The sequence below is a fragment of the Sminthopsis crassicaudata genome, chromosome 2 (genome assembly GCF_048593235.1).
Source record: "Sminthopsis crassicaudata isolate SCR6 chromosome 2, ASM4859323v1, whole genome shotgun sequence".
NCBI lineage: Eukaryota > Metazoa > Chordata > Mammalia > Dasyuromorphia > Dasyuridae > Sminthopsis > Sminthopsis crassicaudata.
Genome location: NC_133618.1, coordinates 651,053,014 through 651,077,473, shown reverse-complemented (window position 1 = coordinate 651,077,473; position 24,460 = coordinate 651,053,014). Strand labels below are relative to the sequence as shown.

Here is a 24,460-nt window from a genome sequence, read left to right as displayed (position 1 = left end):
GTGAAGCACTTTACTTTTTTACTTTACTCTTCAAGTGTTATATAAATGACAGCATGCTTCTGACTGGGCTTCCATCCATGGTTACTGCTTCTCTCCTTGACCATATGTCCTTTGCCTGTTGATCACAATATTTGCCTTTGGCGGTGTACTGGACCTCTGTGGTAGAGTCAACTTCTCCACCTGGACTAGGACCTCGGTCTGTTACTAGACTTCCCTGATGTCATACTCCATCTGCTCACTGAAACATTCTATTGTTTACAGCTGAAGCTCCTCTTTATTGTTGTTACTGCCTGTCTGAACTTGAAGTCTCCTAGGATTTAGAACAGAAAGTGATCTTTAGAGATGATCTGGTTCAATCCCTTCATTTTATAGATAAGGAATTTGCAGCCTACCAAAGCTTAAAAAAGTAGGAAGACGTAGTTTCAGGATTTGAATTTTGGAATTCTGACACCAAATCCATTTTTTCCCCTCCCTATTCCTTTCTTCTACTATCTGCTGTATGAGCAGATGAGAATGGATGAAGGTATCTAAAGTAGGCTCAGAGTGCTCAGAGCTTGGCCAGACATCACAGATAACCAAGTTCATGTGTTGCATCCTAGGCCTTTACCAATCATTTGTACTTTGGTTTTGCCACTGGACTTTGATGACTCAGGAAGAGAGAGGGAGACTGATAACTGTATAACTCTGCCTCAGTTAAATTCTACTTATATGAGTCCAAATATCACCTTGTGATGTCATTGACCCTCTTCAAAAAAGCAGTATGTACAATAACTGTATTCCTCTATGATGTGCCCCAATCTGATGAGTCCATTAGATCAAAATCCTCCTTTTGAATCTTGATATTTGTATGTATCCTTTTTGTTTCCTACTGTAACTTTTAAGAAGCTTAGATTATGGTACTCATTATACATTTATCCTTTTTTTAAAATAGTACTGTGAGCTAGGGAGGGGGATAAAAGGGGAAAAAAGAATAAAGTAAAAAGTACACAGCAGAGAACAAAAGAATAACCTACAAGGAAGCAAAGGAAAGATGGACACTCATGAATATAATCTATTATTATACATGTTTTCTTGAAATGGAAATTTATTTTGAATATATTTTATTATATTTTTTTGAATCCTCCCTGATGTTCTGTTTGGCACAATGACAATGTTTTGCTTTGTTTCATTTTCCTTTACAGTGTTTCTTTTTCTATTCTGTTTTTTTATGTTGTATTCAGTTTAATTTTAAAAGAATTGGGGGAAAAAAGAGTACTATGTATGAGTTGGTCCTGTGAAGCTTGTACAAAGTTATATAAGACATAGGTCCCCCATGCACATATGAAGCCTTTAGGATAGTACAGAAGATAATAACATGAATATTTACATTTCAAAGTGAGCCCTGAACTGCCCCATTTAGACTTATTTTCTCTCTTTCCCCCACCACAAAAAAAGTCTTGATATCTTTTTCTCTTTAGTGTTTGTCCTTCTAGAATTCTGCCCATCCGGCTGGCTGGGAGTTGAGGGATGGAGAATCTGAATTTCCAGCTGTTTAGCAGTTCAAGGAAATGAGGTAATAGGGAGCTCTTAACTTCCTGGTGGGAAAGGAGAACACTGTGTCCTCAATGCATTTTTTTCATACAAAAAGGTTCTATGTAGAGTACTTCTGACCTAGAACTATGAACCTACTGGGTTGTGGGTTTTCAAAATGAACTTTGGTAACTTAACCTGTCAAGCTAAGATAGAAATATGGTTTCAAATAACTGATTCCAGAGGGGTTTATATCCCTAAATCTATTTATCACCTGGCACCATCATTACAGAGAGATAGGTGAGATGGTGGATAGAATTCTGGAGTCAAAATAAATATTCAAATCTCATCTTCAACACTTAGTAGCGGTGTGACCTTAGACCTTGGGGGGATTAATAGCACCTATCTTGAAAGGTGGTTGTAGGTATCAAATAAGATAATATTTGCAAAAAGTGTTTAGTACCATTTCTGGAATAAAGTAGGCCCTTTATTAATGCTTATTCTTTTCCCCTTCTCAAACTGTTATGACTGTTAAAATAAGATAATACTTGCACTTAGCACCTGGAGGACTGCTATTGTCCTCAAGGTACTTACATCTTAGGAAGTGGATGCTACAATACTTAAACTTTTTTTTTTTCATCTGTATACATGGTAGGAATTCTTGTGTGACCTCTTCCCAGTTTAGCATAAGAAAACAATGAGTTAACATCATGTAAAGGATACTTTGTGAATCATGAAGTACTATTTTAATGTCAATTACAATTATTATTAGTCCAGGTTTTTTTTTTCAGTTATAACTTTATAAAATAACTATACTTTTTTTTCATGGATGAGGTGGTGGTGGTGATGGTAGTAGTAGTAGTGGTAGTGGTAGTAATAGAGTAGTAGTAATAACAGTAGTAGTAGTAATAGTGATAGTGGTAGTAGTAGTAGTAATAGTAATAAGTAGTAGTAGTAGTGATAGTAGTAGTTGTAGTAATAGTAGTAGTTGTAGTAGTAATAGTGATAGTGGTAGTAGTAATAGTGATAGTGGTAGTGGTAATGGTAGTGATAGTAGTGACAGTAGTAGTGGTGGTAGTAGTAAGTAGTAGGTATAGTAGTAATAGTGGTAGTAGTAAGTACTAGTAGTGATAGTGGTAGTAGTAGTAATAATAGTAGTAGTTATAGTAGTGGAGTAGTAGTAATAGTAGTGGTAGTAGTAGTAGTAATAGTAGTGGTAGTAGTACTAGTAGTAGTTGAAGTAGTAGAGTAGTAGTAATAGTAGTAGTAGTAATAGTAGCATTATAGTAATAGTATAGTAATAATAATAACAATAGTAGTAGTAATAGTGGTAGTGGTAGCAGTAGTGGTAGTAGTTACAGTGGTAGTGGTAGTGATAGTAAGTAGCAGTAGTAGTAGAAAGTGGTAGTAGTAGTAGGAGTTTGTGTCTGTGTGTGTGTGTGTGTGTGTGTGTGTGTGTGTGTGTGTGTGTGCATCCATTTGGAGAGAACAGGATATTTATTATATGTAGTTTGTTCAGAGGGGGATTGGTTATTCTCTCATATCTCTATTTGTTTTTGAAAACTAAATATCTAGTACCCAGATCAATAAATAGACTTTATATTATTCTCCCTCTAGTTGTCAGCTTGATCCAGACTTTTTGACAAGAAGAGAGACTTGGGTGAGAGGGCAGAAGGGAAGATTCAGGGAAGGAGGAGAGACTGTGAAACAAGAAATGACATTCTTGCCTCCTGAAGATGTCTGCAATGAGTTCAGCTTGGCTTTAAAAGCAACTTAGGGGTGGTAGTGTAGAAATCTGATTGAGGACATTATGCTTATGAAATCACCATAAAATCTGTTCCATTTGCTTTCCCAATGTTCTTTCTTCTTAGTGATCATTATTCTTCTCAATAAATTTTCTGCTAGATTTGACGTCTTCCCACTGCATGACTTCCGTGCCTGTGACATTAGTGTGTGAGTTCAGGGCTTACAGCTGTGTCAGCTTTTAAAAATGTTGAGCAATCCTGACTTCAGCTTGAGATGTTCTCCTAAAGAAGCTCTGTAGCTCCCAGAGGGCCCACCCAAGGAATAGGTGGTAGGGCCAGGCAGCTGACATTGCTTCTAAGTCAATTTTCAAAACTAGAAAATCGGAGAAGAGAAACTTTTTCAGATTTGACCCACGTTTTCAGTCTTTTCAGATGTAAGTCAAGCTAATATCTCTCTCCAAGGGTGTTAAGGCTTTTTCCCAATGACCTGAATTCTCATAGAAATATACTCTTTGGCTCATTCCCACATTTGAGCTTTCCCCTTGGAAAATCTGAATTTGGCTCAGGTAGGTAAAGGTAAAGAGCTCTTGGCTCCCATGAAAGCAATGGGTCTGACAATACATGGAGTACAGGACAGGTTTCATTTAGATCAATACAAATTATTAAACGTAAAGGATTCAGAACAAAGGTTATTAACAGTCATCTTCCTTCTTCGCTGGGAATCTACCTTCCCCAGAGGTTTAGAATACTATTCTAGCATTTATAGGGTAACTTTAGCATATAGGGTTGTTGGACAATATAACTCCCCTCCCCTTTTCTTCTCCACTTTTCTCTCTTTTCTTTCCCCACCTTCATATGATACTTTGTTCAAGGACTATACAGTCATCTCCAGACTTACAGCATTGCTCTGAAAGAAACGTTCAGCCACTAAAGTAAGAGCCAAGATGCTCACAATGGCTACTCATTTAGCTCTCTTTTCTGGGGACCTATAGGCTTCAAAATTTATACCAGTGTGATCCTTCTTAAAAGGGAAAAACACTTTGGGGTCACTAGATAGTTAATACTTTGGATATACATAGTCCATATAAGTCTTGTAGAGATCAAGGCCATATTTTGGGTTAATTACTTTGTTTTTTGTGTTGGGTGAAATAAAATCATATATATGTATATATGTATACATGTATATATATATATACACAACCATATTATATACACATAAGATATATGTCATATGTATACATATAGAATATTTATACATACATATAGTCTGTGTATTGTTAGCCAGGGTTTTTGTAGAAGAGCTGGGGGAATTTTCAAGCTTATGTATGTATGTGTGTTTGTGTATGTGTATGTAGACCAGACATAGAACAAATCTCCAGAGGAAACTCTGGGTGGGAACATGATCTAAAGAGAAAAATTTGTGGGAGAAGCCTTCAAAATGGAACCTTTGTTATTGTTCAATTTTTTTTTGACAAAGATACCAGAGTGATTTACCATTTTATTTTCCAACTCATTTTTAAAGATGCGAAACTGAAGAAAACAGGGTTAAGTGACTTGACTAGGGATACACAGATAGTAAATCTCTAAGGCTGAATTTGAACTCATGAAAATGAGTTTCATGATTCGAAGCCTAGTGCTCTAATCATGTACCATGTAGCTATCTGATATGGAATCTGTTCTATATAAATTCAAAATATCAATTCTGTAACACAGATTATATATTTCTATGTTACTTTCTGAAGGATCCAGGATATCAGAAAGCTCTTTCAGTTCTAGAGTAAGAGAGTTTTTTTCATCATCTTTAAGGTCAGTTGATTGGGTTAGATAATTCAAGTTCCCTTACAATGTTTTTTAGTCCCAGAAAGGTAAAATTATTAGTCACATGATCTTGAGCAAATCAATAACAGATCCAGGTCTTTTGATTTTTTAGTTTAGAGCAAGGAAAATACCTCATTTTGACAACTGAGGAATTTAAGTTTCAAAGAAGTTACTTGACTCTACTAGGGTTATAGAGAATCCTTTTTACCCAATCCGAGTATCATTGTATAAGGGAAACTCTCAGATATAAAGCACAGTAAGCTCTTCTCCTATAATTACTCTTGCTCACATTGACTCCTTCACATCCACTATGTTGTTTTACCATTTCTAACTCACCCCATTTAGAAACCACCAGAACTCCAAAGCTCTTGACACACCTTCATATAACCATAATGGAATTTCTTTAATGGCTCTATTTCACTTTTTGCTCACTTCATTGTTTTCTATACCATTTCAGCTACTCTGAGAACTAACATAAGCTTTTGCTTCATGTAATTATACATCTAGACTCAGAAGGAACTTCAAGGCTATCTAGTCTGTACTTTCATTTTATGACTGAGGAAACTGAGAACCAGAGATCACATCTGCATTTTACAAAGGCAAGATTTGAGCCCAGCTCCTGCCTCTCTAGTACTAGTTTTTATAACTATACTTTTCATATATACTAGGGACATAGGAAAACCTGATCTTAAATAGGCATAAATAATTGGCAACTACAGGCATTTGTGTGTTTCCACAAACTCCCCTACTAGTACCAGTTTCTCTTTATAATTATTTTCTGGCTCTACATGGCTTACACAAATTAGTTTGGCTAAACTGCAGAACTCTTGCATGAGAGAAATAGAAAATAACACTGGAGAAAGAAATGGGGACCAATGTATAAGGACCAGAAGAGTGGATAGTAAATAAATACTTTGGGAACTCAGAGGAAAACTAGGTAACTTTTTTTGTCTATACAACGAATTTATTTCTCCTTGGTGAGTCCATCCAAAGAAACACAAACTTTCCCATTCATTCTGGGTTATTTTTTTGACTATGACAAGAGGCACTATGTGAACATAATTCCTAAACACCAGTGATGAAGCATGCTACCTATCTTCTGACAGAGGAGGGATGGAATGAAGGTGCAAAATAAGATAAACCTTTCTGGACATGGCCAATGTAGGGATTTTTTTGCTTGACTATAAATTATATATATATTTATTTATTACAAGGTGTTTTTTTTTCCTCTGTTGTTTGTGGGAGAGAGAATTTGAGAAGAGAAAATAATTTTTCAGTCACTGAAAAAAATTTTAAAATAATTTAACAGGCTCTTTCTTGGGGAGTAGGTAGGGAAAGTCATTGTGATCTGATAGAAGAGTACCAGACGCCAGTTTCTGCTGCTAAGTCCTTATTTTATGATTTATTGATAGAATGAGGATAGCCAAGAGACAACCTCTCTTTGACCTCAGTCATCTCTAGGGTGGGAAATAGTGATATGTGCACTAGCTACCTCACAGGACTATCATGAAGAAAGTGATTTGTACAACCCAATGGCTCCCTATTGTCTACCAAAGAGAGTTTGTTTTCCTCGGACCACAATCTGGTGTATCCTTGCCCTTAACAGCCTAAACTCATTGATTCTTCTATGTTCCATAGGATATAGGCAAATTGGATTACTTACTTCTCTTTGAACACATTCTATGTTCTTCTTCCCAAGTCAATGTTTAAAAAGTGAGGAAAAAAAATTGTAACTACACTAAAAAAAAGTCATATCACTACTGGGCATAAACCACAGGGAGTTCAAAATCAAAAGGAAAGTATACATATGAAGATAATATTTATAGAAAAAATTTTGTTGTAGTTAAGAACTTGAAACAAAGTTGGGTGCCCATCATCTGAGGAATGGCAGAACCAATTGATGTAAAATAAGAATGTAATAGACTATTATGTGTCATAAGAATACTACCATCCCTCTACTCAGTCACTTTACAAGCTTACTTTCTCTTTTTACCCATTGTTGCCAAGTTCTATTCATTCTAATATTTGTAGAATCTAATAGTAAAACCATATCTACTAATATCATAGTCTCTAATATTTATAATTCACAATATCTTTATTTATTAATTTTCTCCTCTGACACTATGAAACTCTAATGTAGGTCCTTATCTTATTATACATGAACTACTTCAATGGCCTGCTGATTGGTCAGCCTGCCAAAGTGTGTCCCCCCATTATACTTTTAGGCTATCAAAGTGACCTTAAAAGTCAAGTATGAACATGTCACACCTCTCCCATTCAATAAGCTCCAGTGGTTTCCTGTTACCTATGGGATAAAATATAAAATCTTCTTAGTTTTTAAAATTCATTCACAAAATATCCCCTTCCTACCTTTCCAGAATTCTTATTCTTTAGTCCCCTTATTGTACTCTACTATCCAAAGGCATTGATCTCCTTAGAAAAAACAACTTTGTATATAACAGAAATTTATAGATTTATATCTAATCTTTTTTTTATATTTTGTATATTGGAATGTTTGTTTTTGTGGAAGATTATTAAATTCATAACAAAAAATAAAATAAAATAAGTGGATAACAAGAGTTAATTTATAAAACTTGTTGAAAAGATATCTATCAAGGGTAGAGAATACTAATACTAATACTACTAATAATAAGTATTATAATTAATATTTATATGGTAATATTATATACCAGATACTGTGCTAACCTCATTTGATCTTTACAATAACTCTGGGGATGAGGCTAGATGCTGTTATTATCACTTTAAAAATGAGGAAACCGAGACAGACAGAATTTAAGTGACTTGTCTATGATCACATAATGCATATCTGAAGCTAGATTTTAGCTCAGGTTTTCCTGATTCCAGGTCCAATGCTCTATGTTATCAGTCTGCCTATAAATGGAACCAAGAGGTATGAAAATGGATTTTTGGAAAGATTTAGATGCCAACATCTACTCTATAACTGATTTATTTGCCAGAAATTAAACAACTCACCCCTCCTCCCCAAAGAGAAAACAACCAACTTATCTCATATTATCAGGATCCTGTGAGATCTGGTCCAAGTACACCTGAAACAGTCTGAATTGTCACTACCAGTGTGGAAAACCTAAACATCAAACAATTAAAAAGCATTTTTAATGTGTCTGCTATATACCAGATGCTATGCTAGCAGTCATTTACTAATAACTAGACCTAGATCAGAAGGAAGAAGAGACAGCAGTTAAAGTCTCATAAGTAATCATTACTTCATCAATTTTGTGAAGAAAATACTGCGTCTAGATAGAACCTGGGTTCTAGCCTCATTTCTATTAATGAAAAACTCTGTGAGCAACCCCTTTGGCTCATAAACTGGTACCATTTTTATAATCAAAGGTCTATGTTCTATCAAAAGCTATCCAATGTTGGGGGTGGAAGGAAACTTCCAGAGAATTTCATCCATTCTCATTATCCAACAAATGAGGAAACGGACATCCTTGGAAAAGTTATGACTTATTAAAAGTAATCTATCTGGTAGAGTTAGAATTAGAATTCACAGATTCTGGACTCAAAGCTCCATTATAATCTTTGTTGTATGCTGCCTTTAAATGAAAATACATAATAAAAGTGACAAAAGTAGGTATGATTTTCTCAGTGGTCAGGATAAAAGGGTAAACCCTTTGTCTTGGACTCCTCAGATATTACTGAAGATATGATCAGATGGTAAATTGTTTGATCTGATGACTCTACAAATTTGCTTGGAGGCCAATAGATAATGAACAAAAGAATGACAAAAGTAAGAAACTTCCTTGTTGAACCCATTCTTGATCTAGTCTTCTTTTCATTATCTAATTCAAAGGTGTTTAACCTTTTTGGGAGATATCATTGCTGCCTTTGGCAGTATTTACTATTGCCTCCAGTCTCCTTAGAATAAAGTCTTTAAATGCATAAAATTAAAGTATATATGATGACTAAGGAAATCAATTATATTGCAATGCAGCTGTTAAAATATATTTTTATAAAATTTGTAACTCTCTATACTTACTGGATTATAGAAAAGCAGATGCTAAAAATGCCTCCCTTTTTTCTCAATGTATTAACACATAACATTTGCTAAGAAATACAACTGAGACAAGAGTTAGACTTCTTTGAAAAGCTGTTTAATTTTCACTAAATTGACTTAATTTCAAAATTTTTGATACCAGTTGGTGTTACTGCTACTGAAGATGCCAGTGTCGTATGTCTAATAAGGGACAATTTCCTTTAAAACACCTGCTCCTCATTGTCAGGAGTCTAATATTCTGCCTTTGATACAGGTTGGTAAAAAAGTCAAATCCTTTCTTTCCATTTCCCCTTTATCTAGATTTTTTTCTTCCTTTATTTTTAAAAGCAGTTAACATGAAGATGGAATATGGCATTACTGAATCTATTTCTTCTCACCTTTGCTAAAGAAAGACTTCCCAGAAGACTTCATTTCTTAAAATCACATATCTTGACAAATTCTAACACGGTAAGCCAAATAAAAATGACAGTTGTGGGAATAATGCTTTATTCCCTGCCTGGACATTGTTTCTTGAGGATGGTAATAGAGTATCCTCAGAGACATACTCTCAGACAAAAGATATGTTATCTTAGTCTGGGGATAATTTTCATCAATAGCTATTCCCTTAAGTAATGTGGCCAGCTCAGTCTAATTTTATCATTCTTTCATGCTGCCCATAGATGACAATAATAGAACCCATGTCCAAATGTCTGTGTTCTCTTGGGAACATATACTCACACAAGGTACAACTTCATGGACTTGTCCTGTTTATGTTACATTTTCTCCCTTCTCCTTCCCTGCATCCCTCCCCCAGCACCTTCAGGGGATGCTTCATGTACATGTCTCAGCACCTAGAACAGCGCATTTTCACAATGCAAGTGCATCACACATGGGTTATTTTTTGATTGGATTAGATTGGATTGGCACTGACTGGGTAGGTCCAAATGAAACACACTAACTTTGCACAGTAAATTAATAAGTAATAGGATTTGTTTAATTCTCTGAGTCACATAGGAACTAACCTCCCAGGGAATGACTCTTAAATTCAACTCAGTTCTAGCATATCCAGGTAAATTTCCGTCAGTATCTCCCTCTCTATCTACTGGTTACTACTGCTTATCCTTGGTCATTACATAAAATAGGCAAGAGGCAAGAAAAAAACAGTTCTTTGTAATGAGATAAGAGTAAGAAAAAATGAGGTAAAAAGTGTGGAGAGTTGGGTTTCTTTGCATGTTCCCTTGTAAACAACAGCTGAGGGCAGTTTCATCTGGCATCAGGGCTTTGGCAGGAATCTGCTAATTACAGAGCAAGGGCAGCTGAACAAACTAGCATCCCTTTTTTGGAAAACAAAGAGAAAGGAAGCCTTAGGAAAAGGTAGCAGAGCCTGCTGAACATAAATCCTCACCTAGAAGCCCCATGTTGGGAAACAGGCAGAAAAAAACAAGCACTTCATGGTGGCAGTGAGACACAAGTGCCAGCAATGAGAGTGAGACTGAACTGAAGTTTGGGGTTCCAGCTGGTATGGAGGACAAGGGGAATATTGCAAGTGTTTTCTGTGTGCTGTGTTCCTATTTTTGTCCATGCCAAGTGCTTCGACTGGAGGAAAGAGTGAAAGACTTGGAGAACTGGCCTTCTAATCTGCAGAATAAAAGAGACTATGAAGTGTTTCTCAGGAGAATGGAAGAAATATTTCAAAGGAAAAAAAAAAGAAAAAAATCTAGAAATGTAGGTGAGAACTATAATGAGTCAGGCAGTTGATAGAGGGAAATTAAAAGAAGTTGATACAAAGAAAGAATGAAAGAACCATTGAACCTTTGCAGCTGATCAATGGAATGAAGGATTTTTTCCATGGAGAGTAAAATTGGACCAAAGGAAGATGTAAAAGATTCTTGTATTTCCAGGAATGATGAGGAACAATAAATTGTATATGGCACTGGACAGAGAAGAAAGAAACAAATGGTGGCCAACTTGTTTGGGAATACTGAACTGGCCATATAGTGACCTGACAACTAGTGAGAGATGTGCTATCTTTCCATTATGTAATGGAAAGCCTCTTAAGTCTTATCAAAGCTGGTATTCATCACCTATTTTTTCTAATCTATGTTAATAGAAATAATGTTACTAGAAGGAACCTAGAAAGAATTCCTAAGGGGAGGGATCAATCAAATATTTGATTAAACAGCTGCTGAGTACCAGGTATTATTCTAGTTGTTGATGATTCAAAGGCAAAAATGAAATGTCTTGCCCTCAATAAGCTGATAAACTGAAATCACACATATATAAATAAGTCAATCAATTAATCAATAAACATTAAGTGCCTACTATGTGCCAGGCACTGTGCTAAGTTCTAGGGATACAAAAAGAAACAATCATAATCAAGTAGTGGTATGAAATATGTGTAAAATAAATACAAGATTATTTATTTACTTATTTGTTAATTTATTTACTTTGCCAGGGTGGACAGTAGTATTTGGTGGGGATAATATTAGGGAATGTCATCACATAGAAATTATTCATAAAGCCACATTTTTAAGAAAATAAGATGAAAGTAAGGTAGGAATGGAAGAATCATGGTGCATAACAGAAAGAAGGCCAATGGGAATGGACCGTCAAATGCAGGTAGAATTGTAACATATAAATTTGGAAAGAAGATTGGGGATAAACTTTGAAGGGTTTTTAAATCTAAGTAGAGGAACTTTTGCTTTATGTAGTAGCAAAAGGGAGCTATTGAAGTTTATGAGTGGGAGAATAGCACAAGTAGATCTATCCCTAAAGTGTCACTTTGGCAGCTATGTGGAGAGTGTATGGATTTGAGGGGGAAGAGACTTGAGACTTTAAGACTGAGGAAGCTATTGCAGTAGATGAGATGATAAGGACCTCAGTAGAGTGGTGGTCATATGAGTAGAGAGAATTGAATTTATATGAGAAACATTGCTGAAAATAGCAATACATTTGGATATACAGTTGAAAATTGCTGTAAAAATAGTAAGCTTTGGCAGATATTAAGTCTAGAATGAGTAGTCAAGAAGAATTCCAAAGCTGAGATCCTCAAAGACTAGAAGATAGAGGTGGCCCCCTAGTGAAATAGGGTTGTCTTGAAGGGAGGTAGATTTTAGGGGAAAGATAAGAAATTCAGTTTTTGATATGTTGAGTCAAAATGCCTATAGAACGTCTAGTTTGAAATAGCTAATTGGCAATCTGTTGCTCAATTGTTTCAGTTTTATCTGAATTATTATGACCTTATTTGAATTTTTTTTTTGACAAAGGTACTGGAGTGTTTTGTCATTTCCTTCTCCAGATTATTTTATAGGTGAGGAACTAAGTCAAATGGGGTTCAATGACTTATTCAGGATCACAGAGCTAGTGAGGGTGTCTGAAGCTGGATTTGAACTCATGAAAATGAGTCTTCCTTATTCCAAGCCCAGCGCTCTGCAGATGTGCAACTGACCATGCACACTGGACATATAGGTTTGAGAATCATAATAAAGATAATAATTAGACTTATAAGAGCTGATGAGACCTCTAAAGGAGAGGATCTTTAGAAAGAATGGAAGGAGTTCTAGGATAGACTCTTGAAATATAAACACAGGCTACCAGGCCAGAAAGAGGAATATGCAATGAATTTATCAACTATGAAGAGAACACAGAACTAGAAAGAATAGTTAATGTGATAGTCAAGATCCCTGAAAGGCTTTAAAAATCTAAAACTGTAAAGTAAATCTAATAAAATGAAATATATTAAGCATAAGTATAAACTCATATTTGAATTCAAAAAATCAACTCTCTACTTCGAGGAAGCATGGATAGATAATAAGCAATATGAAGAACTCTGTGGGGTTGGATAGCAGAGTGAAAGGTCAATATAAATAAACAAAATGATATTAGAAAAAAATATACAATCTCACTGTGGAGACAGAATTCAAAATAGGAGAGAGGATAATATTACTGTACTCAATAGTGGTTGGAAAAAATCTGGAGTATTATTTTAAACTTTGAGCTTTACATTTTAGGAAAAGCATCAAACTGGAGATTCTGATCAAGATAACCAGGAAAGAGAAAAACATGTAAATTTCATTGAAATAAAATGAGCGTGGTTTAGTTGAAAAAAAAAAGTTGAAAGTAGCAGCATGTGTGTGTGTGTGTGTGTGTGTGTGTGTGTGTGTGTGTGTGTGTGTGTGTGTGAGAGAGAGAGAGAGAGAGAGAGAGAGAGAGAGAGAGAGAGAGAGAGGAGAGAGAGAGAGAGAGAGAGAGATCTTTGAGTATCCCACAGGATGTTAGGTGGGAAAAGGATTAGATTTAGTCTTAGCAATTTAGGGAAAATTTTGGCTTTATATAAGGAAAAACTTTCTAACCGGTAGAATTGTCCAAAAGTGGTATGGACAGGACACTTTGATCAGACATCAAAGAAAAGCTAGATGACCATTTGTTAGGGATGTTGGAGGGGATCCCTATTGATTCACAACTTGGACTAGGTAACCATTTATTTCCCTTCCAACTCAGAAAAGAAGCAAAATAAATAAGAAAGCCATGCTCCATCCTTTAACAATAGTAACTACAAGAATATTCTGTGAATCATTTATATCACCTCATCATATACCCTTGCAAATGGCTTGAAGAGAAAAGGAGAGCTTGGTGCAGTAACCTGGAATGCCTAAGACTGAGAAAGTGAGCCATCAAAAAAACAAACAAACAAACAAACAAAACAAAAAAACAAAAACAAACAAACAAACAAAAAAAACAATGTGCCATCTTTACTTTTAAAGCCCAATTGGAAAATCTCTAGCTTAAAAGTTATTCCATGGGGTAAAGTAATAGCATTCAAAGTATCATTTTACAAATATTTAAAAGCTATCTACTGAACACTGTGTTCAGTGTGGGGAAAGATTCAAAGTTTAAATAAGCCGCAGTTCCTGCCTTCATGGAGCTTACAATCTTGGTAAGATATAATAGGTAAACACAGGTTCAATTTTTAAATGCCCTATGTGGCAATTCACTGTCTTTGAGAAAGCTTGATAATATAGCTAATAGAATAATAAACTTTAAATCAGGAAAATATGAGTTCAAATCCTGCCTTTGACACTTATTAGCTGTGTCATTTAACCTCTCTCAGCCTTAGTTTCTTCATCTGTAAAATGGGGATAATAATAGTATCTCCCTCCAAGACTTGTTGTATCAAACTAGATAACATATGCAAATCACTTTTAAATACTAGCTGCTATTTTTAAAGTATTATTAGTAGAAGTATAGTAAGTACTTACAATAAAATGAGCAATACTACTAGTAACAGTATGATAGTTACAGTAGTAGAATTATGGTATTATAATATATATTATTAGTATATTAATATACTATATTAATATACATAGTATTAATAATATAGCATAGTATTAATATTAATACTATGGTAATATATTACTATATATAATAGTAGTATTAATAATAGTAGTTGTAGTAATAATAGAAGTAATGATCATGGTAATAGTTATAGCACTTATAATAATAAGTACAGTAATTACTAATAATAGATACTGTAATTAGATACAATAGAAATAATAGTAGTATAAATAAACAAACCTTTGCATCCTTATTTCATGCATTTTGTATATAGTATATATAAATAATATTAGCATAGTAGAAATAATAGTAAAAATGAGCTCTGCCCTCCATTTTCCACTACCATGTCTTTGTAGAAAACATTTTCCTTTCCTAGATTGTGTTTCCTTCACGGCTGCTTCTCAAAATTCTTATCTTCCCTCAAGGTACATTCTAGTCATCAGTGTCTTCTGTAAAGGTTTTCTTGATCCTCTGAAATTACTAATGCTTTTGCTTTCCTCAAAATGACTTTGTTATTACCCAGTCTTGACCCTCTCCCCCTAAAGAATGTAGACTCTGAGGAAAGAAATAGAAGAATGAAAAAAAAAAACATCTTATCCTTAAAGTATTGTAAATCTAATGAGAAGAAATGACATATACACAAAAGCTAAAATAGGATTAGCGTGAAGAACAAAATCAGAGTGTTCTAGGGGAAAAGAGAAGGGGAAGATCCCCTTACTTAAAAATGGAGATGGAGCGAATCAAGGACAGCTATAGGTAGAAATTCTCATCTGAGCTAAGAAGGATTCCCAAAGGTGGAGATGAGGAGGAAGTGAAAATATATATTAGGGAGGAATAATGGAAGCCCTAACTAAAATTACAAAGGCAATATAGTGGAGTATGAAGTTGAAGACTACTAACTGAACATGTTCTCTGGAATGAAAAGTGCGTGAAATAAGGATGCAAAGGTTTGTGCAAAGAATTTGCATTTTACATATATTATATTTAACATATACTTTAACATGTTTAACATGTATGGGACTACCTGCCATCTAGGGGAGGGGGTGGAGGGAAGGAGGGGAAAAGTTGGAACAGAAGTTTTTCCAAGGGTCAATGTTGAAAAGTTACCCATGCATATGCTTTGTTAATAAAAAGCTATAATAAAAATAATTTTAAAAACAAATAAAAAAGAATTTGCATTTTATCTTGGAAGGAATAGGGAGTCACTTAAGACTTTTGAGCAATGATGTACTTAGATCTGAGAATATCATTTTAGCAGATTATATACAAAATAGGTCAAATAGAAACGAGATCAGTTAGGCAGACCTTCCTATAGAAGGCCTAGAATATTGTAGGACAAAGATAATAAAGCTCAGAAGTAGGTTGAAGACAGTGTGGGACAGAAAAGAGAGATATTAGGGAAACAGAGCCAATGGAACTGCCCTCCCTTACCATTCACATAGTTCAGACATCAATCAGGGTGTCTGCAAAAGTGACAGTGTCATCAGTAAAAGAGAATTTGAGAGGAGAAGTAGGCTTAGGAAAGAATATGCTGTTCTTAAACTATGAGTTTGGAATATTTTGAACTTGGGGTGTTGGTAGTTCATGTAGTTGGAGCTGCTAAATGGACTTTTGTTGTTATGGAACTGGATTTAAAGAGGCAAATTTGAACTTAATATGTAGTTTTGGGAGTTGCCTGATGGAGGTGTTAATTGAAGCCATATGGGAAGATGAAATCACTAGAGCATGAGAAAAGAGAAAAAAAAATTGAGGATAGATCAATGGACCCAGTGGACCAATGTGGACTAATCTCATATTTCATCCATACTTCTGTTGCTCTATTCCCTATCATTACAATAACTGGGCCACTTTACTCCCCACTACTATATTTTATTTCAGTAATTCTGCTCACAATTCTCTCCACCTCAAATTTTTTGTTTTAAACTATGTATTTTACCCTCAGATTTTCCTGTTCTCACCACTATCCTTCTCATTGATCTCAAGGATTTGGGAGTTGCCCAATTAAACTTATACACTGCATAGAATGCTTCAAGATTGTCAACAAACTAGACCCTTTCACTTTTAAACAAACTGGCCCATTAATTCACTGTTCATTAACTTTCATCTCCCACTTTTACAGTGGTGGTCCCCCATATCTCAGATGTTCTCCTTCTTCACTTCTACTTTGTAGAATCAACCCCTAATTTTCTTTAAAATACAGTTCATGTATCACTTCCTATATAAGGCTTTTCCTACTTGTGTCTATTATGAGTATTCTCTTCCTGTTGAAATCATAATTTAGATGTGAATATGTTGTTATTTCATTAACATGAATGAAAATACTTCTATTTCCTAGAATAGAAAGTATTCTATTCTAGATATAGAATTTATTTTATAGTCTTCTATTAGAATGTGCTAATTCTAATTAGTACTTCTATTAGAGTGTGCTCTTATATTAGAATGTACTCTCCTTGAGACCAGGGAAGACATCAATTTTGTCTTTATATTTCTGGTACCTGATAACTAGTAGATATTAAAATGTTGGTTGAATTAAATTTCACTTTGGATATCACATGGTTGTCACTGTGGAAACTCTGTTCTAACTGAAATGTTTTGCCAACTAAAAGATAGTGATATCAGGCCTTTTTCTGTAATCCACGTGATGAACCTGGTATCTATCCTTTCAGATCCCTAATCCAATCTCCATGCCTATCATCCCAGGATTCTAATAGCCATGTGTACCTACCCATACCCATTTATGCCATAACTAATTCTAGCACTGTTAATTGCCTGGAAGGATTTGTGGTCAAAGAAATGTCCAGTAATAGCAAGGACCAGTATCTTATGTAATGGAATAGGGCAGGTATGGACAGAAACAACATCATGCTTAAAGGTACATCATTCCTTTCTAAAAGTCTGAGCCTTTCTTAAATCCAATATATGCCTCCCACTTTTTATATCTTCGCAAACTCCAAACTGTAGTAGGGGAGTCAGAGATGTCCTTTAAGAATAGTGATGGTGTTTGGGTTAACATATGGGAGGGATTTAAAGAATTTTATGAGAGCCTGGACAGTGAATATATATGAGACCATGTGAAGCAGAATCGTGAGGAATTACAATGTTCCTCATGGATCCTGTTTCTATTCATCTCTGTCTCCCCCTAGATCATATTTCCTGGTGATAATTCCTGATTTCCAAGAATTAACAATTCCACATTGGCTCATTCTTACTTGCCTGGGCTGACTTTTAAGGCCAGAGCCTGGATGTAAACTCAAATTTATCACTCTGTGGCTCTAGTTTGGCAGGGGTGGGGATGGTCTTCTAGAATTGGCTTCCTAAGCCTGGCTAGCTCTTGATCCTGGTGATCCCTGCCCCAGGTTTCATTCTCCTTGTTTAAGCTATTTCTTTTAGATGGTGTCACTGTAACCTCTGGCTTCTCATGCTTTCTGTGTCTTAGTACAAAAGATACATTCGCAAATTGTCACAGATGGCAATTTCATACCTCATGAATTTTCATGTTCTTCTAATAAAATAAGATTAGGAATGTACATCATTAACACTTCATTTTTATAGATGATTTGTTTAATATGCAAGTTTTAGATCTTATCTTTCCGAATTTCATAAGTCCGAAACAGATGAATAGCAGTTACTCAGCACCCTGAGATGTTTATATACCAATAAAAAGTATGGGTGGAAAAGGAAACTTGAAATTTTAACACATGAAGGCAGATAAAGTTTCATATGTATCTCTGATATGGAAGGGCACAGGCTTAAGACTATTTAAAACTACCAAAGGATTTATTTTGTTTAAAATAAAGATCCAATGAAAACAGAGAGAGAATGGCATGTGGAAAAAAATGGTATAAGTTTATAAAACTGAGCTTAGGATTATGGTACAAAATATTTGAGAAAAAATAAAAGAAGAGAAGAAATGATATTATTATGAGTGCATACTACCAACTACCTAGGCAGATGGAAGATATGGATGATGTTTTTCCAGTAGCAGGTAGGAAACTGACACAAATGCAAGGTGCTGGTAGTGAGAGCCAATGATCCTAAAAATTGGCTCAACATAGATGCACAGATATAGTATTCATTCATAGGCTTCTTTTATGGGACTGGCATTAATAGTAGGGGTTAATAAAAACAGAGCAAGGGTAACAAGAGTTTTAAGTAAACAAATCCTGCTATACCTGAGGACTTCCTGCCTATACTGGATGGTTCATTAGCTGTCTCCCCTTGGTTTCTGATCTGGAACAGTGTTTTGGATTTCTGCCTTTTAAATTGCCCTCAACATCTTAGCGTGAAATGACTTTTTCCTGGTATATTAGTCTTGTCAATTACTCTATTCACACCTTGGCATCAATGACTGGATTGTTCTACCTTTCATTTGGTCTAGTATATGGCAACTCTCCCAGGTGGGAGGGTGACTGATGCTCACCGAGAGAATAATAAGACAGGGCTTATTTGATAAAGGATGAGCCCCAAAGATGTAGCAATTTTTGGGACAAATACTGAGACAAAATAATGTTTGGATTTCTAGCTCACCAGACATAGGTTATATATGCTAAGGAGGATGGATGAGTCCTGAAGAGACCCAGACATGGAGAGACAATTCTAAAGCATTTGCATGATATTGGGGATCAGCAAAAACTACTTTTTCTGGAGGATATGTTTTGTGACACTATACATAGGAAGTTGAGGTATATGGATGTTGCCCTGTGATTTAATCGCTTCTGTAGTTATTGCATTGGTATCTAATACAAAACAATTTATATTAGATAATAATATCTGATATAAAATGTATTTCAAATTAATTTGGCGGACCAAGTCTGGATCAAACAGGGGTAAATAAATCAATAAGTCAATAGGCATTTATCAGTCACTTACTTTGCACCAAGCAATGTGCTAAGAACCAGAATACAGAGAAAGGAAAAAAGAAGAGAAATATATGTTCTAACAGAGGATATAACATACACATATCCAGATAAATACAGACTTATTCACGACATATATCAGGACTCTGAAAGAGGAAGGCATGAGCAGTTAGGAGGACTAGGAAAAGCACTTGTTTTAGACCAAGCTCAAGACTGACCATTTACTGAATGGGAAAGGACAAAGATCCCCTTCCCCAAAAGCAAAATTTGCTTTACAAGCAAGTACCACTGGGGAAAGAACATGGAATTTAGCCTGGGTTCCAATGTTGATTCTGATGAATTATAAAATATAGGCAATATCCTTATACTGATTCATTCTTAGGATAGTTGTGAGAGGAAAAAAGTAGCTTGCAAAGATCAATGGACCATTGAAATATTGTACAAAAAAAGTATGAACTTGAGGTAGAACTGTGGTATAAAACAATGGAGAAAGAGAAGGAAAGAGGAAAAGATTTGAAATGTATTTGCTTATTCTCTGTTTATTCATTGTCTGGATCAACTTGAAAAAGCCTGAGCGCTCAGGTATCTTTGGGGAGATGCTGTTGCTGGTGCTCTACTTTCAGGATGACTGCTGTGATAGGACTGTTAGGCTTTTAAGGCTCCCCAGGTAATTTGTCTTTGTCTTCCCAGATTCGATCCACTGGTTTCGGTTTTAAACAGAGGATACCAGGCAAGTCTTGCTCCTTCATCCAAACAGCTCTTGAAGCAGAGAATTTAGCAAAGGGATGATGGCTTTGAGTCCTACATTCAAGTATTCATCGGCTGATACTAGGCTAGAGGACAGCTCCCATGAATATACCATTTTATACAAACATAAAAGTTTTGCTCCTCAGTTGTGTCTGATTCTTCTTGACCTCCTTGGCAGAGATACTGAATTAGTTTGCCATTCCCTACTCCAGCTTATTTTTACAGATGAAGAAACTGAGGCAATCAGGGTAAAATGAAATATCTAAGGTCACACAACTAGTAACTATCTAGGACCAGATTTAAACTCAGATCCTCCTTACTCCAGAATCCAAACAGGATGTTTTATCCACTACACCTCCAAATGGCCCTATACAATGCATTACAGATTGATTCAGCGTGATTGAGCAATTTATTTGGGATTCCTGCCTTTATTCTTTGTGATCCTGGGCACCAGAAGCCAGGAGTTGTTCAACCACCTCATAGTAGTTAACATTTTTGTGGATTAACATTAGAAGAGGAACTATATGAAGATGGCTATGGAATAGTTTTGAGGTCAGTAGGGCCCAGAGACATAGTGGCAACACCCAGACAGAGCAAAACACCCCTCTTCAGGCCCATGCTTCTGATCTAGCTGCTATAATAGCCTCCTAAGTGGTCTTCTTGCTTCTAATGTATCACATCCCCAATCCATCCCTCACACCAGTGACCAAGTAATTTTCCTAATGCATTGCTTTTATCCCCTGAGCCAAAGCTTTCAGTGGCTCTGAAGCCTTTACTCAAGGTCAACTGAATAAATGTGGTGTGATGGAATCAGAGGCCTTAGGTGCAAATTCTGTCCCCGATCCCCATCTGTAAAATAAGAGGGATGGATAACCTCTGAAATCTCTTTTGGATCCATGTTTATGATTCTCTCATGTCACTCTGTTTGGACTTCCTCTGCCAGCTCGATCATGTTGGCAGTCTGTCACCAGAGCTCAGCTGCTTTATTGCTCCTCTGTTCTCGAGGTGGTTTTGAGGGGTTGGGGAATAACTTAGGAACCCCCACCAGAATACCCCCGACTATGATTACCAATGAAATCAAGCAGTCAGATTTAAATAGCTGCCTTGTAGGGGAAGGCAGGCAAGGCGGTAAGCATCATATCTTCTATGTGCCAGGAACTATGCGAGTCACTTTTCCCCAGAAATAGTAAATCATTTGATCCTCACAACAACTTGTTTGTTGGGTGCTATAATTATACCCATTTTGTAGTTCAGAATAGTAGTGATTGCCATTTCTTCTTCACATTGACTCATTCTTACTTGCCTGCATTGATCTTTATTGGCAGACCCTTGATATAAACTCAAACATCACACTGTGGCCCTGTGGGGAGGGAGCATCCTAAAAATGGTTTGCCATTTCTTCTTTAACTCATTTTACAGATAAGGAAACTGAGGCAAACAAGGGTAAGTGATGTGTTCAAGGTCACACAGCCAGGAAATATCTGAGACCGTATTTGAACTTGTTCTTCCTGAATCTGTCTAGCACTCTATCTGATATGCTACTAGCTGTCTCAAAAGTCATCTTGTACAACCTACAAATATAAAACCCATGGAAGAAAATTTTTGGAGTGTGTGTGTCTGTGTATGTAGGAAGCAGATAACAAAAGAATCAGGAACTCCACATCTGGGTGAGTTGATTTCTTCTCTCCTCCCCCCTAGCATGCCTACATTGTGAGAGTGAGAACACAGCAATGGTAATCTCTCAAGAGTAGTTCAGGGAATTGGGAAGGCTGAGGTGTGGGGAGAGACAAGAATAAAATTTCAAGTGGGAGCTGACACAGAAATAAGATTGGAGAACAGGTTCTAAGAAGGATGAGAAACCTAGCTACTGGCTTGAGAAACTGAAGCTACTTCTCCCAGGAGCTTGGTCCATCATTCAGCTTAGACAAGACTAGGGGCTGGCTGATCCCAGGCAAGATTAAGAAGGATTTCAGTCAATGAACTATAGGGAAGATAAAGAAAATGGAGCTTAACTACAGGATGTCTCCAAGCTTTAATAACTTAAAACTGCACTAAGATATTGGGGACACCATTTACTTCTATAATTCTATGACTTCCAATGGAGGACAGGATACATTTTTAAGATCCTTCTTAAAAAGCAAGTTGTTTTTACACTCTCCTGTGTTGTCAACTAAAATTAGCATTGCAATCCTGAGAAAAGGTTGTATAAATTACTATAGTAGTATAAATAAACATAAAAATAAATACATAAAAAGGATCTAGATTGCATAGTGGGTAGAATGCAGAGCCTGAAGTCAGAAAGCCTGAATTCAAATTTAGCCTCAAAATAGCTTATTAGTATGATCCTGAGCAAATCACTTTAACCCTGTTTACCTCAGTTTCCTCATCTGTAAAATGAACTGGAGAAGGAAATGGCAAACCAGTTCAGTGTCTTTGTCAAATGGGTTCACAAAGGATCAGACTGGACTGAAATGACTCAACCACAGCAATACAAATAAAGGTCATATTCACAGTTTACCTAACTGATTAGTTGTACTAACTCATCTTGGTTGGACAGATGATAATCAGTTAGTCAACAATAAGCATTTATTAAACACCAACAGAGAGATGATAATCAGTTGGTCAATCAAGAAGCATTTATCAAGCATCAACAGAGATGATAATCAGTTGGGCAATCAAGAAGCATTTATTAAGTACCAAGGGACATATGATAATCAGTTAGTCAATCAATAAGTATTTGTTAAACACCAGTAAGTGCCAGGCACTGTGCTAAACACTTGATAAAATGCACTTTCCTTATCTTTACATTTAGGTGATGATTGCTGTTGTTGTTGTTGTTGTTGTTGTTGTTGTTGTTGTTGTTGTTGTTATTGTTTTGTTTTGGGTTTTTTTGGTCCTTATTTCTTGAAGAGGACTATGATATCAGGGAGGTAATGCCATGACATGTAAGTAAATCAATTTAAACGAGGGAGATCTATTCAAGGTTAGTTGTCTCACTTTCTCCTCTGGGATCATCTGGGTCCAAGGTTATGGGTGCAGAGGATGAGTATGCTATCAGAATATTGTTACTTTGATTTTCATTTACCTTTATCTTGGTTACAGGGAGAATTTAGTAAGGAGAGGGGCATATCAGGAAATGTTGCTGCTATAAAAAACAAAACATCAACAAACCTTTTTTTTTTCTTTAAAAGAAAGATTATATAGCAAGTCTAGAATCAGTAGGACAGAGAAGAAAAGAAAAAAAACTACATCACCTACTTTATCTAGGAAGTTGAAGGAGCTAGGCTTGGAATTGGTAGCCAAAGACAGCAGGGGGTTTCAGAGAGTAAAAAAAGCTGAAGGCTTGCTCTTGGAGGTCCTGGAGAGGCAGGGGCTAGGGAAAGAAAGAAGACCCAGCTGTGGGATATTACTAGATCTCTAGCGAGAGAGGGACAAAGGGGCTTTCGTTTAACAGAATGGCAGCTTGGAAACAGAACATGTTTCCTTCCTTTGCTGGTCCTCAAGTCTGGTCCTCTGCATTATATGAAATCCTCCCCCTCATGGGCTTACCGGCACTCTTCTCCCAAATCCTAGTACAGCTGCCTCCCACCTGTGTCTCACCCTCCACCCCCCCCCCAATTACCATCTGGGAGGCAGGGATTGGACATTGACTGTTTATAAGGTTTGGGCAGGAATCTTCAGTGGCTAAACTGTCTCTGATTCTGGCCCAAGCTGCTCCTGACCAGGACCAGCTATCCTCTGGGCTATTCCTTGATCTAATTTTGCACATATTCCCAATCCTAGGTCCTTAACTAAACTGTGTTAGACATCCTAGCACTCTCTATATTGGGATATCCTGGTAAGAGCTTTCCCTCCCAAGCTGATGATGCCAGAATCCCAGTAAGTGCTCTGTAGACCTGAAGAAGAATCCTGCTTGAGGAGGACATTTCTGCTCTCCCCTCTCCCCCCAACCCACTCACAAAATGCTCCACAGGCGTTTGCTGAATTGAAGGAAGACCTTTGTTGAAGGAAGACCTTTGTCTCTGAATTCCGCATGGTCAGCAAGGGTTCTAGAACCTTTGGAACTGGCAGACAGGCTACCCTTCACTGCATCAGGGATGCTGTGGGGGTCCCTAAACATCTGCATCAAGGTTTCCTCCCTTTCAAGGATGGGTTGTCTCCCAGGAATCCCAGCAAGGATTGGGCGGTCTTGCCAGGCACAATCACTCACTCGGATTGTCTCTAGCAGAACAGGGCCTCTGGCAGCTTGAACACCACTTCCAGGAGGCCCACAGAGCAATCTTTTGAAATTTACATTCAACCTGGATGCTAGACACCTCTCTGGTACCTCCTTGTCAGCAGGGGGCTGGCCTCCTGTCTTTTTTTATAGCTCATTAGGATTTATTTTGCTCTTTGCAAAGGAGAATAAAGAAACAAGATAGACTCCCTATTGT

General features: G+C 36.5%; 1 long non-coding RNA gene across 2 annotated transcripts; it reads right to left on the bottom strand.

The window, feature by feature from the left end:
- Positions 1-23,996, bottom strand: LOC141553829 (uncharacterized). 2 transcript variants are annotated; one of them, XR_012485667.1, is made up of 3 exons: positions 23,924-23,996; positions 23,286-23,400; positions 1-310 (listed from the first exon to the last, which is right to left on the bottom strand). It is a non-coding gene; the product is annotated as an uncharacterized LOC141553829 (long non-coding RNA). The 2 variants fall into 2 exon arrangements; XR_012485666.1 differs by having other exon boundaries at positions 23,650-23,972.
- Between the last annotated feature and the right edge of the window lie 464 nt (positions 23,997-24,460).